Source organism: Coptis chinensis, chromosome 3 (genome assembly GCF_015680905.1).
Source record: "Coptis chinensis isolate HL-2020 chromosome 3, ASM1568090v1, whole genome shotgun sequence".
NCBI classification, from domain to species: Eukaryota; Viridiplantae; Streptophyta; class Magnoliopsida; order Ranunculales; family Ranunculaceae; genus Coptis; species Coptis chinensis.
Genome location: NC_141458.1, coordinates 76577730 through 76595019, shown reverse-complemented (window position 1 = coordinate 76595019; position 17290 = coordinate 76577730). Strand labels below are relative to the sequence as shown.

At 36.1% G+C, this 17290-nt stretch overlaps 1 pseudogene; it reads right to left on the bottom strand.

The window, feature by feature from the left end:
- Positions 1-513: 513 nt before the first annotated feature.
- LOC147510876 (uncharacterized) lies at positions 514-7897 on the bottom strand (annotated as a pseudogene).
- Between the last annotated feature and the right edge of the window lie 9393 nt (positions 7898-17290).

Below are 17290 nucleotides of genomic sequence, written 5' to 3'. Positions count from 1 at the left end.
GTAACGAAACTAAAGAAGATAATGGTCTTTCACATACTGCTATAAAACATAGTACTTTGTGAAGAGTACACAGTTCTCAGTGATGTTCAAGTATTTCTTTGATTCAATTTTTTAATTACTTCTAATAGTTAATTACTATCGTGTTCGGAGGAAGAGGTGTAGCTCTTGGATGTTGTTGCAAAGCTGAAGTCTATCCATAGGCAAGTAAGTGTAAAAGCTAAGAAAAAAAATTTATTCCTTTGCCTAAGTATTGTAATTTGAGATCAATGATTGTTAAGGAGCAACAATATATTATAACTTCATGAAATCCGTGCCGAAGGCACGGGTATTAACTAGTAAATAAAACAAGATAAGAGAGACACATAAACACATAAACACAACTACACTCTCAAACTCTTTTTTCAAAACAACACATGTATCTTCACAATATGTTCAAACGTGAATCAACGCAAAATACAAACCCAAGATAAACACCAAGCCAGCCAGCAGTCCATTACTTTTTCAAACCATTTACTAGCTGGCGTAAGCTTCACCTTTGATCAAAGCTCTTTCTAACCTTGTCTCAAATGGAGTAGAATGCCAATTCACTCTTTTGTGTCCTCTGTATTTCTTTGGTTGTATTTGGTATTCCTTTATCTGAAGAGCCCGAGCTTGATGAATCCCACACCTGTCTGTATGACTCAAGTAGCTTCCCACAGTTCCTAAGATAGGCATTTCATCTGGACTTCTACTTGGTGACTTTCTTGGTGACGGTTGCTGAAAAATGTCTAAGCTCTTCAACGGTTAAAGCACCTAAGATTGGTCGATCTTCGTGACTTCTTGGTGAATTTGATCTCTGCGACATGCTTCTCTCGGTGACTCATTACCAATAGATAAATTACTAGTCTTGGTTGAGGGTGTTGTTTCAGACAAACCCAACCAGTTTGAAAGGCTTGCATCCACGACTAATTCTTCCTTGGGAGACTTTGACCAATCACTCTTTGGGCTTGAACTACATGGTGAAACCTTGAATATTGGTTCTAAACTGAATGGTATTTGCAGTTCTTGATCTAAATTGGTGTTCTCCTTCTGTTGTATGAACACAGCAACTAAAGTAGAACATAAGGAACAGTAGCAATGAAGAAACAAGGACAGCAGTAACTGGGAATAACCAAGGCGCGGATTAGGCTGTCCTTAAGGAAAGATTTAAGCCCTTCCAATGGTGCGAAAGGCAACAAAGTGGTGTCTTCCTCACAGGATTCAATGGTTAACAAGAGCCTAACTTTGCACTAGAACGGACTACCCTCTAGAACAAAGACAATATAACTCTCTCGGGCGGCCGACGGAAGAAGAAGAAGAGAAAAAGGGCTGGTTTGAGTTTTACGTTTTTCTCGAGTTGAGTTTCGATCAAGTCTCTTTTTCTCTATGGACTCACAAGTCCTATTTATAGAGGTTAGGAAAAGAGAGACCAACTCCTAATAGAACACTGAAACTTGATGATCAAGAAAAAAGGCAAAACAAGTTTAGGCTATTGGTCAAACCACTACCCACAACAATAAGCCCAAGCCCGGGCTAAACCTACCCCCGATGTGGTGGATAACCAATGTGGGACTATCTACTATGCACTAAAGTGGCGAGAATACCATTTGTTCATCTCCTCCACTTTGCACACACACACACTAGTATTTAGAAATACACAAGAGATTCCAACAATCCCCACTATTTCAAAATACTAATAGTCCCCCACTATTTTGGAATAGAATATTACAAAAGAAATGGGGTTAACTAAAATGCCAGAGAGAATAAAAAACAATGCATAAGATAATCTTGGTGCTTTCACGGGCTTGAACTTGAACCACCATAGGGTAACATGTCTTATAATACGTGAAAGTGGTGGATTAAAAATCTTTGAACCAACATTCCCTTGTAGTAAAATAGAGGACATGCACCCACATTGCTCTTTCATTATATGCCCGTTTCAAGGCGGTGTTGCTTTTTGGCCCTTTAGCTTGCTGTGTGTTATATGAATGCTCTAGAGTACTTGCTCGAATACTCATAAGAACCGACCCAGTTCTACATTCACGTAGGTGGATATCCATCAAGTGTACATAGCAGTTAGAATACACTATCTCATAAAAATAATGGACTATGGATTCCATTAAGAGTAAAATAACTCAGCCTTTTCTCATTGCTATTCAAGTTATACAAAGTATACAATAATGCTATCTAGTCATAGGGTGGGACGTCTCAAAGAAAGACAATAGCATACCAGAGCGACGAGGTGACTTGTTTTTCCCTTTGAACCTAATTCATGGGATCTCCAATCACATAGGTGGGGTTTGCCGTCGATTGTAAGCCCTCTATCTAAGGCAAAAGTCCCATCCCCCTCGACGTATAACCACTTGCCTCCAAAGAAGTGGTGCAGTTAGACATGTGGCCAAACTAAGTCCAACCTAACATAATCTCTAGCAGCTGCTTGATTAAGTTATATCTCAACTTACATGTATTCTTTTCCCATTGCACATAAGATAACATGTCTTAGCTATTGCAATGAGACAGTTGCAAAGCATATACACATCAGGAGGCTGTTTAGAGCCAATGGGAAGATTTGCCAAGAGGTTGCTAACCCACTCAGCATCATCACATGCCTTTTCTAAGGCGATTAGCTTGGATGATATCCAAGACACTCAATTTCCACCAAAGGTAAACACATAAACATTACTGGATCCAGTTTATAACATATTACCCTTCTAACAATGATGAAAATCTACTAAATATCAGTCCATAATCAATGGCTCTGCTATAGTACTTGGATAATCTGACAATATACATCAAAGTTCCTTATAAGGACACAATGGGTTATCAGCTCAGTATGCCATTAATGTAGGCAATGTCATGTCTCACATACATTATCCATCAAGTACAATTGGCTACCAATGATATTGACATATTTAGTATGAGAAAACACAAGGAGATTATTTTTCATAAGATGGATATTTGCCACAAAATGTGTTAACACATGCTTACTATCATAATACCCATACTTTTCAATGAAAAATATTTCTACTAAGTGCTATAACAATATAATGAGACCAACATGAGTTTTAATTCCTATATTCACCACCATTCAATTCAGAGTGCCGAAATTCCCTATACCATCCGGCCGGTCGGTTTAAAAGATGCTGTGGCCTTCAACCATATTCAAACGTCAACATCTTGACAACTGAATATAGCGATTCTGAGAAATGAGTTTAACAACATAATAAACTATCATTTTCAATGGACGGTTTATGGCGTGTTTCAAATAGAATTTCTCTCGTCATCTCATACACATTCTCAATGCTAGCACTCATGATATTAAATCATCTAAACAAAAGAGATTAACACATATGTCTTGCTTTGCTCTAAAGAAAGTACATTTTTTTTTTATCAACAACGATACTTTGACATCCATATGACACTAATATGTTGTTGAATTGCTCATGCCATTTATAGGCTTGAATCAACTCATACAAAGATTTAACTAAATTGTATACCTTCAACTCATCACACGGTACTACTTGGTATTGTAGTTCAAGACAACTACTCAACTAGAGTCTTTAGAATTACGTAGAAGAAATTCTAGTTATATGAGCAAGGTTTCAAAATAGTATAAATTTTGTCTCTCGATTGAAACCCCTTGGCTATTATTATTAACATTGTATTTTTTGCAATACAACTATCACGTTTTAGTTTTCTCTTGAAGATCCAATTCAACCTATAGATCCCCAATAAATCAAGAGTCCGGTTTAAAGGAGTTGTATCCGTCAAAAAGACACTTCTCATAGGCGGACAACTTCCTTATAGGTTAATGAATCTTCCTTAAGAAACATATAAACATCATCACCGTTAATGGTGGAAATACTCATTGATAGTCTTCCAAATTTCTTGTGCAGAAATAATGGGATTATCTTATGTAGTTAATTATGAACATTCAACCACTCTATGCCAATTTCTCAGAAAGCACAACCTCAAATAAAATTAGCATATAAGACATTCAATAATAGTGTGGTATCTACAAAATTGTTATCACTCATGACAACTGAAAACAAACATCACTATTATGAGTTTCACCAATGAACATCTACTTGATAATTCTAGGTCTCAAAAAAAAAAAATTTCTTTTAGATTCATTCACAATAGCCTTGGCAAGACACCCCCCCCCCCCCCACATTTTGAAACATTTTTGGATAGGCCCAAGACCTTTCCATACTTTGTAGTTCAGTGTCTTTCCAATTATCTTGTGAGATGAACTATGGTAAAACAGTGTCATGCATATGGGTCACTACCCCCCACAGTTCAATGGTTACTCAACCTAATCAAACTTACATGCAAAACACATTATACCTCTACAAACACTAAAAGAAACAACAACAATAAAATGCACTCTTATGACAAGAATATATTTTACTCAAGTCTATGATTCTGGATCATATTAAACATAGTCATATTATGTTCATGCTATCTATATGAAAGGAAATCCACAAGTGATTCAAATGAATTTTAAAGAATAGAAGAATTAGATGAAAAAGGTTTTACCCGAGATAATATCATTATCATCCTTCTTTTCATCATTCAACATTCCAACTGTCATAGGAAGACAATCCACGCACTTGTACATCACCTTGGCTATTTATCCATAGTCATAGGAGGATAATGCCTAATAAGACAATCTACAAGCGTTACATCTCCTTGTCTAAAATAGTCACTGGAGGATATTGTCTAAGAAGACAAACCATTACATTACATCTCCTTGACTAAATTAGGTTTAAGAGGATATTGATTGTTTCCTATATTGTTTCCTCTCGTAGACAACGATGCTCATTACTTAATAATATATGACATGGTTAAACTTCATGTCAATGTTAAATAATGCATTCATGCCAAACATGGTAAATATCATATCATAGGTTGAGGAAAAGTAAACTTTAAGCTGTACCCCTCACAACAAAAAGTATAACGATATTTAAGCAAATCTAGCCATGAATATGCAAAACAACCTGAGGACTCCACCTCCTCTTTTTATATGAGCTCAAGTAAGATAGAATACCCTATCAACAAGACCTCAAGTACTACCACAACATCTAATGGCTCAATCCATTAATGTCTTCAACTAGAAAAATTTACCAATAAACTATTATCAAGTTTAAAGTAAATCCATGATGATTAATATCCAAAACTAGCATGCTACACAACTTTAACATATGCTATATTGGATATAAGCTACAAGTTACTTCATCTAACATGTATTTTCACAACAGTACAATTATAACCATCGTCTAACAACACGTTCACTCAATAAAGATAAGCAATTATGCATTGAATACATTATAATTACTATCCAAGATTTGAGTGTGGTTGATATTAACTATCTTAAGGTCTCTCTTAGACCATCTACATACATCTACATATGTACAAAGAAAATTAATATCAAACTACTTCTAGTTAAACCAATTAATTCCTCAGTGCTAAACACGTATAATTTGTTGACTAGGTTATTGAAGAAGTTTAAGCTTAGGGATTTCCCTCCTAAGAAAAACTAGCATGCAACTCAAGGCAAGAATATCACCATATAATTAAACCAAAAGAATTGCAAAGAGTGAAAGAATACGATACCTAACCGATTGAAAAACCGGATTACCATATTTTCCTCCTTCTAGAAAAAACAGTTCAAAAGAACTGTAATTCTGAACCAGCTCATGAAGAATTGGGTATCAAGCCTTATACCACTGGAAAGCTCTTTGAATCAGCTATCCAACACAAGAAGTGGATTGCAAAACCGAGCTCTGAGCTGAAAGTTATAGCAGTTTCCGTAACGAGTGACGTAGCTGTCAAAAAGACGAACTTTGACGTTTTTCTTGATAGAAATCTCATATTTGACTCCCACAAACGTAGGAGAAAAGTCTACAACCATATAGGGTTTAATAAACCACAAAATATCAATAAATATTCAATCTTTAATTGGTTTCCCTACCAAAAACAAAATTATTAGAAAATTTCTAAAGTCATAACCCAATAACACAAACAATAACTCAAAGTAAAAGACTTATCTTTTGATTGTCGTATTAAAGCACTCTCCTTTGTTCTACTACAAAAATCTTTCCTTAAGATTGTTAGAATAGTTGTATGAACACAGCAACTAAAGTAGAACAGAAGGAACAGTAGCAATGAAGAAACAAGGACAGCAGTAACTGGGAATAACCAAGGCGCGGATTAGGCTGTCCTTAAGGAAAGATTTCGCCCCTTCCAATGGTGCAGAAAGGCAACAGTGGCGTCTTCCTCACAGGATTCAATGGTTAACAGCAGCCTGACTTTGCACTAGAACAGACTACCCTCTAGAACAGCAATATAACTCTCTCTGGCGGCTGACAGGAAGAAGAGAAGAAGAAAAGGACTGGTTTGAGTTTTCTGTTTCTCTGAGTTGAGTTTCTGATCAAGTCTCTTTTCTCTATGGACTCACAGTCCTATTTATAGAGGTTAGGAGAAAGAGAGACCAACTCCTAATAGAACACTGAAACTTGCTGCTCAAGAAAAAGGCAAAACAAGTTTAGGCTATTGGTCAAACCACTACCCACAACAGTAAGCCCAAGCCCAGGCCCGAACCCTACCCGATGTGGTGGATAACCAATGTGGGACTATCTACTATGCACTAAAGTGGCGAGAATACCATTTGTTCATCTCCTCCACTTTGCACACACACACTAGTATTTAGAAATACACAAGAGATTCCAACAACCTCTTCTTCGCAACCTTCCACTGAGCTAGATTCTCAACTGGATTTAAAACTGAATGGACATATTGGCTTCTATCTCAAGTATTCTGGTTAGAGCTTAGGGTCTTCATTTCCTCAGGGCCAGTACGGCTTAGCAGCAAAGGGCTATTGACTTCCTTCTCAGCCAATGGAGTTTCCAGAGCCATGTCGTGTAATGCTGGCGATGGTAAAGAGAAAAAGGACTCGAAGACTCATCTTGCAACAACTGTTTGACCGGTCATCTTCATCGTCATCATCATAATAATCATCCTCATCGTCATCTAGCTCACTTTCCTCCGACTCAACCTCGTATTCATCATCACTATTGCTGCAATTTTGGTATCTATGGTTTGATGGGAAAGATCCTACTACACTTATTATGCTCGACTCATCTCTCTCTTCTTTCTTATCTTCGCTTTCTTTTTCTTCTTCACTTTCATAATCTCTAATCTCGTGAGTTGAAGTCTCTTCATGGGTTTTTACATTCAAGTCAAAAGTGACTTTCTTTCTAGTACCAAAGCTCAATTGCTCCTGCAATTTATCACTCGATTCTACAATCGGGGTTTCGGCTTATTCTGTGAGGTCTTGACTCAAAGAGATAGCGGGACAAAGAGGTTCATCACAACCAGTTCTTTGCAAAGGTTCATCACAAGCCTCTCTTTGGCCTGCAACTACAGGTAGCACTCTCTCTCCCGATTCCTCAGAGACATTTCTGCATGGGGGTACATTGTGTAAAAGTTGCACTCTCTTGGCCGATTCATTACAACCAATTCTTTGATCTTTAGGTATTACTCTTTTGTTCGGTTTTCGTCGTCTACGTTCCTTTTTTGCACCAAAACAATTAAGAAAACACCCCATTAAATAGTTTCCTTTTACTTCATTCTCAAGAGAGGAAGAGTTGGTAAAGAGTGTTGTTCATGATAGAAAGAAAGAAGAGAGACAGTTTAAGGTGACGAGTGAGTGAGTGAGTGACTGAGTGAGTTAATTAGTACTTGTTTGATCTTGTAGCGCGCAGTTTGTACTTGTTTGTTGTTTAAGTTTGTACTTGCCTGTTGTAGATTTTTTTTTTTCATTAGGAGAAATTTTTTAATAGGACTAGTTTTTTTATGTGTTGAAATGCAACTGTGATGATCGGTTGATCAAGAGTTTGCTTGAGAACTCAAACTCACTATGATACAGAAATGAAAAAGAGCAGAAAAAGTACATGAAAGTTTAATGGTTCATACTAGATTTTGGCCAAAGTTATGGCTCACACTTTTTAGGTACACCACGCTGAATGGGCCATTTTTCCTTATGGAACAATAGATCTTTTATGGAAGGATATCCTGGTTAGTATGTTTTTCATTGGAAATATAAATATTTACAAACAATATCATTACGTCTTTTAACTAGAAGTGTATAGTAGCTGAGGTCGAAAATAGTCTTTAAAATTAGAAGTGTAAATTTATAATATTAGACTGCGTTTTTACTCCGTGTATCCATTTCGACTATTGTTGTGTTATCTGTGGCAGTTGTACAATTTCTTGCCTTGAGATTAGCAGCATATTTATCTGTGTGTGTGTGTGTGTTTTTTTATGTGTAGTTTTATATGTTTGACCTGGTGAGCTATACGCGTGTTAAAAATAAAGGCAATTCAGTGTCCTCGTTTGATAAGTTTCTAGTCCAGTTAGAACTCATTGAGCTAAGCTTCCTGACACGTGATTATTTATCGTTGTAGGAATGTGCCACTGGAGGCATGTATGTACAAGATCCCAGTTGATGCATCTGAGCGGGGATCTCAATGGCCAGAACAATGGTCTGCAAGGGCGGAAAAGGTGCCTTATTGGCTAAAGAGTTCCCAGGTTGGTGTTTACGGCAAAGCAACCCTAGAAGATTTCGTGGCAGATTACGAGCATTGAGGAAAATGGGGTGTTTCAGTCAGAAGCGAATGAGGATGAGTTTTAGCTATGTTCGGACCCCTCCAGTTTAATTTATGAGTTTTACCTTTTTAATTTATGAAAAGGAATTTGAAATTTGTTTTCTTAGTGCACTCAAAAAATTAATGGAAGTTTTATTATTATTATTATTATTATTATTATTATCTTTTTTTGCAATATTTGATAGTTTATTGTACATTTTGGAATTTGTTGGGAAGATGGAAATGTTGTATGTAGGCAGGCTGTGTAAATTTTGTTATGCAGATTCGGTTTTTAAGTGGAAGACTGTTACTAGCATATATATATATATACCACGGTTTGGCATAAACCGTAGTGTTTAGTATAACTATATACCACGGTATTATAACACATACACTAATATAAACCACGGTTTCAATAGTCTATATGTCACGGTTATGTTGACAACCGTGGTATATAATGGGCATTACAAACCACGGTTCTTTGAAAAACCGTGGTATCCGTTAAACATATATACCACAATTTTGTTATTATTATATACTACACCACCTATTGTCACGGTTGTATAACAGTGGTAAATATATTTATACCACACTTAAAAACAATGGTATAAGTGTCATTCCCATATGCATATCACAGGTATATTACATCATATATTTAAACTTTATTTTCTCATATTATAGTCTATATTCACACCATTAGGTCACCTTAATCACAGGTTCTATTTCAGACATATGTACAAGAATTTTAAGACTATCTTTAAAGGTTACATTTGGAGAGTTTATGTTGGGGAGCAGCTAAAGCATACATGATAACTACACATGAGGCCTTTATGGATTCAATAGAGCAGACAGACAAAGATGCCAAAAAATGGTTGGAGAAAGAATCTAGGAAGACATGGGCTAGATCATATTTTGATATAACACCAAAGACTGATGATGTCACAAGTAACTGTTGTGAATCTTTTAATTCTTGGATCCTTAATATCTGAGACAATCCACTGATGCAGTTTGTGGACAAGTATACATTGACAATTATGTCACTTATGTATGATAGAAGAGAGATAGGTGATGGACTAAGTGAGGGTGATTTGGTACTTACTGTACAAGGTGTAATTGAAAAGTTAGAAGCCAAGTATCTTAGGTATAAGATTTCAGGAGTTACACCAAATGAGTTTTTGGCCACCAATACCAAGAATGGGAAGACCTTCCTTGTGCACATTACTGATATGACATGTGAATGCATTGTATGGCAAATGACAGGGATACCATGTGTCTATGCAATAGCTGTGATAAGACCAAGAAGACCAAAGAAGGAGAGCTGGGCCAAGTGTGTTGTTATGTTATTGTAAATTGTTTTGTTTTATAGTATTTCATATTATCTTCTTATATTTTGTATATTTTTTTAGGTACTGCAGTCATTATACTACTACAGAAAAGCTCATATACCACTGTTATTTACAATGGTAAAAAGCCTTTAGCCACTGTTTTCATACCGTAGTAACAACCACCGTGACAAATACTTCTAACAAAACCGTAGGGAAAAGTACCTCTTATATACCACGGTTTTAAGTAAAACAGTGGTATTAGGATTTACAAACTGTGGTTAACAATCCGAAAAATTTGGTCTTATATTTACAAACCGTGGGAAATAGTGATAATATATACGACGGTTGGACACAAACTGTAGGTTATATAAACTAATTATACCTCGGTTCTTATCAAACCGTGGTGTATAGTCATTACAAACCGTGGGTTATATAAATTGCTTATACCTCGGTTCTTATCAAACCGTGTTTTTTTTTTTTTTTTTTTTTTTTTTTTTTTTTTTTTTTTTTTTTTTAATAAAAACCCCTAATTATTTGATTGTAATCATATTCATTCAACCTGCAACCTGCCCATTTTCACCATATATATCCACACTGGATTTAAAAACACATTGCTCAAATAAACAATTCATAGTGCAACACAAACAAAAGAAATAAATTTACACATCCAACACAAAGACATTGAATTGCTAACACAATTTGAAAACAATCCCTTCCCAATCGAAAATCCAAATTATAATCAATACAAATATATTATAAAAAACCTCCAAACCAACTTATTCTATTTTGTTTTGTATTCAAATAACTTCACCAAGAACATCCTCCTCTATGTTGGCATTCTCGCCCCAAAACATTCAGCCAAGATTAAACAAAATTTGGTCACCCTACAAAAAAGAAATAGTCGTGATTAAAAAATAAAATAAAAAAGTACTCATTCAAGGATCAAAACAATTAAAATTGGTGGCATATATTCATTCAAGGAATTTACCCCCCCTGTGGACTCTTTAACAAACAAGCTTACAAAAAAAAAATGCAGCATTTGGCACCTTTCTAACAGACGAAGGTAAGTGAATGCATGATATAAATAAATATGCTACAAGTACATAGAGCTTGGATAATATAAGCATAAAGAACCCGGATAATACCTTACTCAAATAGCAGTGATGATCGTCAAATTGGAGAGCATGCAATTCTTTTTTTTTTTCTTTTGGTCTTCTTGCTTTTCCCCCTTCATCGAATTGATACCCTACACAACACACCCAACAACAACAAAATGATCTATCGAGCTAGGAAAGTGTCACGCCCCAAATCTCAAACAACTATATACCTAAGATACATGACTTTTTATGGAAAAAATTTAGCAGAATCTCCTCTGTATTTTCAACATTTCATAAATAAAAATCTTGTCATAACCTGAAAATTTAAGCAATATACTTCTCATTGATTAACCCAGCTACTTAACCGTCTCGACCAATGCCAGAGCAGTTAAGTAACCGGTTTGCAAAATGAGATCACTGCGACTTAGTACGCCAAAGTACTTGAATGTCTCGACTAATGCCAGATCATCTAAGCACTTCGTACAAAGTCATTATCGAAAACACAAGTTAAATATATACATCCAAGTCCCATAACTATCAAAAAGTTTACATCCTTAACAAATAGTACTTACTATAAAATTTTCTAAATGAGATACGAAAGACGTTCAAAGATAATAGCTACGGACCTTAGTCACCTTTTAATACTTTTAACCAACAAACTCTTGTAAAACCTTTCAGCAAAGAGTGAAACCCAATATATGACAAGATTAAAATAAGAAGAATTAGATGCACCAATTCATTCAAAGCTTTCTTTTCCACTTTCTTCTTCTGTGTTCTTGCTGCCCACTCCTACCTTTTCATGTAATTATATTGAGGTGGATGAGTGTACCCTCGAAATTGTGAGAGGGAGACCAAGGAAGAGAAACCCCTCCAATTACCACAGAGAGAGAGAGTTCGTGTCCTCCCTTTCCAGCACTCCCTCCCCCCTTTTTCCCGTGGATTCTATTGCACCCCTAAATCCACCTTAGGCCCATTACTGGAAGTAATGGCCCAACTCATTCTTAAGCCCAAAAATGTGGGGTTTTACAGAAAGAACTTGCCAATGTGAAAAGATTAATTTACCAAACTATTATAGAAGGTTTTAAAATACACTATACATTACTAACTTGTGAAATTTCAGGATCCTGCTGGGCATTCTCAGTGATTGAAGCCTATGGAAGGCTTACTCACTAAAAACAGGGAAGTTGATCTCCTTATCCAAACAAGAATTGGTGGATTGCGACACTAAAGGCGTGGACCAAGGTGTGAGGGCGGTGAAATGGATGATGCATTTCTATTTGTCCAACTCAACAAAGGCATTGCCTCAGAAACTACCTATCCCTACACTGCTGCAGACAATCTTAATGCTTGATATGGGCTGACATTATGATCTATCAATTTACCAATAAATAAACAGTGAACCTTATTAATCTATGTGAATTCAGATAAACATAAATATTAATCTAGGGGACTCTTGTTGTAAAAAGAATTTAACTTCAAATCGCATAGTGTTCTTATTAAGGGAGGGATTTCGATTTAATCTGTTTTTAGTAGAAGTAATGGGTTTAATAGAGTAGGTCGGTGAGGGTTACACTCTCTATAAATATATCAACCTTTACTTGTCAAAAAGGATATTATTGTTTGCAATCTTTATTTTGCAATCTTAGAATACTCACGAAGAGCAAATATAAAGGTGTGTACCTTACTTCATTTAAAAATTAACTGTATAATATGACATTATTAGCCGAGGAAAAAACAGAGCTTAAATTTCATGGGAAGGACTAGACATTAAACATTACCTTCCCAAGGTCTCCAAGGAAGAAATTGCACACTTCTACAAATCTAAGCAGATGGTCAAAGATAATAGTTCGAAGTTACGCTTTCTTAAATATTCCAAGACAAAAAAAATTGTATTGGGGGAGGATATAACACAATGTGGGGACTTATTGTGATTATTTATAATGTCAATCACACCATACATATCAAAATGCCCATTCCAAAAATTGCTTCTATGAAAATGTGAAAGGATACACTTGTGTGTCCCGATCTTAATGTTTTGTAAAGACAATCTTGTGAATGTCAATGATCTGTAAAAGACAATCAAGTCAACATTCCACCAAACGAAGTAAAAACATCATAATATATTTGTAAGTATGGGCATCTCTATCTGTTTTTTCTATTGGCGACGATCTCAATTTGCTACACTTAATTTATAACCTATCCGAAAGCAACTCCTATCCTTCCTAATCCTAGGGTATGCTGGCGATCCATTTTAAGATCAGCGTCATAGCTGCTCCAAACATATGATATACCTCTTGCTGATCCATTTTAAGATCGGTGTCATAGCTACTCCAAACGGATGATATACCTTTCTTGGTTTTCCAACACTCGCTTTCATAAATCTTAGCGTGCCTAACTGTTGTCTAGCATATGTTCCCTTTCAATTTTATTTAGGGGAAGCGGAAACCCGAAACTAGCAACATCAGGGTTCATCGGGTGAGAAGAAAGCATCAGGTTCATCAAAAGTCAAGGAAGTTATAGCGGTCAAGCAAGGTTAACTTAATTATATTACATAGTATAAACCATCTTGCTTCTATATTTCTACTGCTACGACAAAGAGGGACAGAAAAACAATGGCTATGAAAACCAATAAACTATACACCATTACTGTGACCTTTAGTCAAACACTTTATAGATGGACTGAAAACCCAAAAGCGGGGAAGATAGCACCACCCAAACAACACAATATTTCCATTCACGCCAAATTAAGAAATTAAGAAGAAGACAGCTTATAGAGGATGTAATCTAAGTTTCAGATTGGTAGAGCTACAATAATTTTTTCCAAACCAACAAGGAAAGAACAGAAATAGAACAACTCTTTCAAATTTAATTGCCAAGAAGACACGTGAGGATTTCTCAAAGGAGCAGTAAAAAGAAACACATCAAAATCGAACTAAAAACGATAAACTCTTACCGGATGAATTGAAAATGAAGTGAATCAAACACCTAACCGAGCATGGCGATTTTTTGGAAGGACCAACCTTGCAACTGTATCTAGGCGAGAGATAAATTTTCCGATATGATGAATGCGACTGGGAAAATTGTAGGAGAGAGATAGAGCAGAAACCCAGTGACGATTGAAAAGAGGGGTTTTAGCGCTATGTTTTTTTGCCCTATTTTCAGTTTAATTTTTGGTTTTTTGATCGAGTGGTTTTGGACTTTTGGAGACCCCCTTTATCCACGGTAGGTGTAATTTTTAGAAAAACATAAACCACCTTTTTCCAAGAAACAGTGGGGAATTCGAATATCTAAAAACAAATTGGCAATATTTGGTAGTACCGTGGTATATGAGATATTATTTACCACTATATCACGTAAACAGTGGCTTTTGCATGTACCTAGATTAGAAATGCGAAATGTACCGTGGTAAATGACTATTACCCACTGTTATTATAAACACAGTGGTATATACTATTTCACCTACTGTGGCTAATGCCCCTTTTTGTAGTAGTTTACTACACTGTGGAGTCATTCAGAGCAACTTATGCAGGTTATATCTATCCAATTGCAAATAGAAAACACTGGAACAAGGTTGTTATCTGAATCTACACTGTTCTATTTATTTGTTATCTAAATGAATATGATTCTATTTTTTTTTATATATAAACAGATTAAACCTAAGAATGTTGTACTACCTCCTCCAAATGAGAGAAGACCAAGGAGGCCAAAGAAACAAAGGATAAGGGGAAATGATGAAGAAAAGGCTAATGGCAAAAGAAAATGTAGGAAATGTGGTGAAGTAGGACATAATGCAAGAACTTGCAAGAAAGCTGCAAAGGAGACAAGCTCATCACCAAGCAAAAGAGGTAACTTTATTGAGGCCTGTTTCGCCCCCCCACAAATGTGGCCTAATAAAAGCCCAATTCAATACAAACTCACACTCATAGCCCACGCTCAGAACCAGCCTGTCACAGCCCAAATTTCTAAACAATAACAAAGTGAATATTTGAAATATAAATATCTCAAACATCACTAGGTTCACTTGTTTAAAAACCCAGACTATGACGGAGGATACTACACATCCAAACCCTAATAGCCATGTCATAAAAGAAACAACTTAAAATAAATTAATCCCAATAATTATCCGCAACTTCTTTATTAAGATAACATCCTTCCAAATAAAATATCAAACAAACTCTCAGAATAAAATTCCTCACTACCATGTTCTCATGCCATGAAAAAGGTAAACTACGTTATTACATTCTTCCAATAGGAATCAGACCTAAAAGAAAACTAACGGACTGCTCCAGGCAAGAATCTCAATCACACGCCGCGGTTCCACTGCCTTCCACCTATGTTCCCAAGAACACACCCACGTTGTCAAAACAAAGCAAACATGGGTCAGCAAATTGAATTTGCTGGTATGAGTAGACTAAATACATACAAACATTTCAAACTTTACTTATCCAACTAACCCTTTAAATCTATCATAACCTAATCATTCTCAGCTTGGAAGACATGTAGTTCCGTCATCTCAACCGACATAGTTTCTTCCCAAGCAAAACTTCCATTTTATTAACTTCCATTTTATTAACTCATTCTAATAACTCCTTTTAATATCTAAATAATTGAATTACACTTACCGATGTCCGGCCACATGTAGATAAGGGTAGGACCGGCCCCTCAAGACAAAATATTATTAAGTCCTACCCTCCCGCAAAAAAAGTTAGAACTTGTATATATAACATATGTAGATATTCTATATGTATTCAAAGGTAAACCCAAGCATTTCATTATAAACAAATCCATTTCTCTTATCAATTAATCAATTACTTTATCTTATACACCCACCCTTTAGTACCTACTCCACGATTTGCACTCCACACATTTGCCAAATCACACATTCCTGTGTGCCTCTCTCCCACCGAATACCATAATATCATAGCCATCTTTGGGCTTTCATACACATATTTCACAGCCTCTTTGGGCACAAAAACTCAGGTCATTCATGGCACATTCAATGAATACCTTAGGTCATTCCCACCACATTCAAGGAATACCTATCATATCACTAACGGGCCATTCATGGCACATTCAATGAATGCCCTGGGTCATTCCTGCCACATTCAAGGAATACCCAATCCTACATTCCCGTACACTCAATGAATACAACTAACCCGCAAGGCGAATACCTTAGTTCCTCTTTAGGCAAATCATTCTGCAATCACGGTCATTTATGGCACATTCAATGAATACCCGGGTCATTCATGGCACATTCAATGAATAATTTTATATAACACTAACGGGCCATTTATGGCACATTCAATAAATGCCCACCTAACATATGACTTCATCGGTCATAAATTAAATTCCATAACTTGAGGCGTGGAAAGTTCTAAAAAGTGGTCGCGGTAAGTTTTGTTTACGATTATTGTACTTTATTGCATAGATTATTTCGAGAACGTAGGAATATCTTGATTCAATTATTTTTGGTTTACGCGTTATTAATTTCATGAATGTATAAGTGTCATAACGTTGTGTATCGCAAAAGACTGAAAAATCACAAAGCAGTAAATACACGTATACAAGTATATTTATAAAGGTCCTAGCCTAAGGTCAAACACGTTAATAGTCCTAGACTTATCCTATTAGACCGAATCATAATTTTAGGAAAAAGTCAAATTTTCGGGTCAACTGGTCAAAGTCAAAGTCAAAGTCCACTCTGGTCAACAGTCAAAGTCAAAGTCCACTCTGGTCAACAGTCAACAGTCAGAGTCCACTCTGGTCAACAGTCAAAGTCCGAGTCCATAAACTCTTCTAACCCAAAGTCTAAGGCCCAAAAATAAAAATCCAAAAGTAAAAAGATATTAGCCCACACGATTTTGGCCCAAGCCCAAATTCGTTTTTGCTACTGTTCATCTCCTTCCCTCATTCAACTTCCAGCCACCACCGACCACCACAACAGCCACCACCGGCCACCTATAAACAAAAAGAACCCAACGGTTCCACTCCCCTTCAAAAACCCAATATGCCGATATCCAAAAATTTAGATTTCCTTATACTGCGAAAATCTCAAACCGACGCCATTAATGGACCTCCAAGCTTCAACAGCACCTTACCACCCATCGAAACATTCAATCACCCAATCAAAAAGCAAAACCCATCATACAACATCAAGATCCAACTAATACATTTCCAAATCATAGACTACGATTTTATTTGG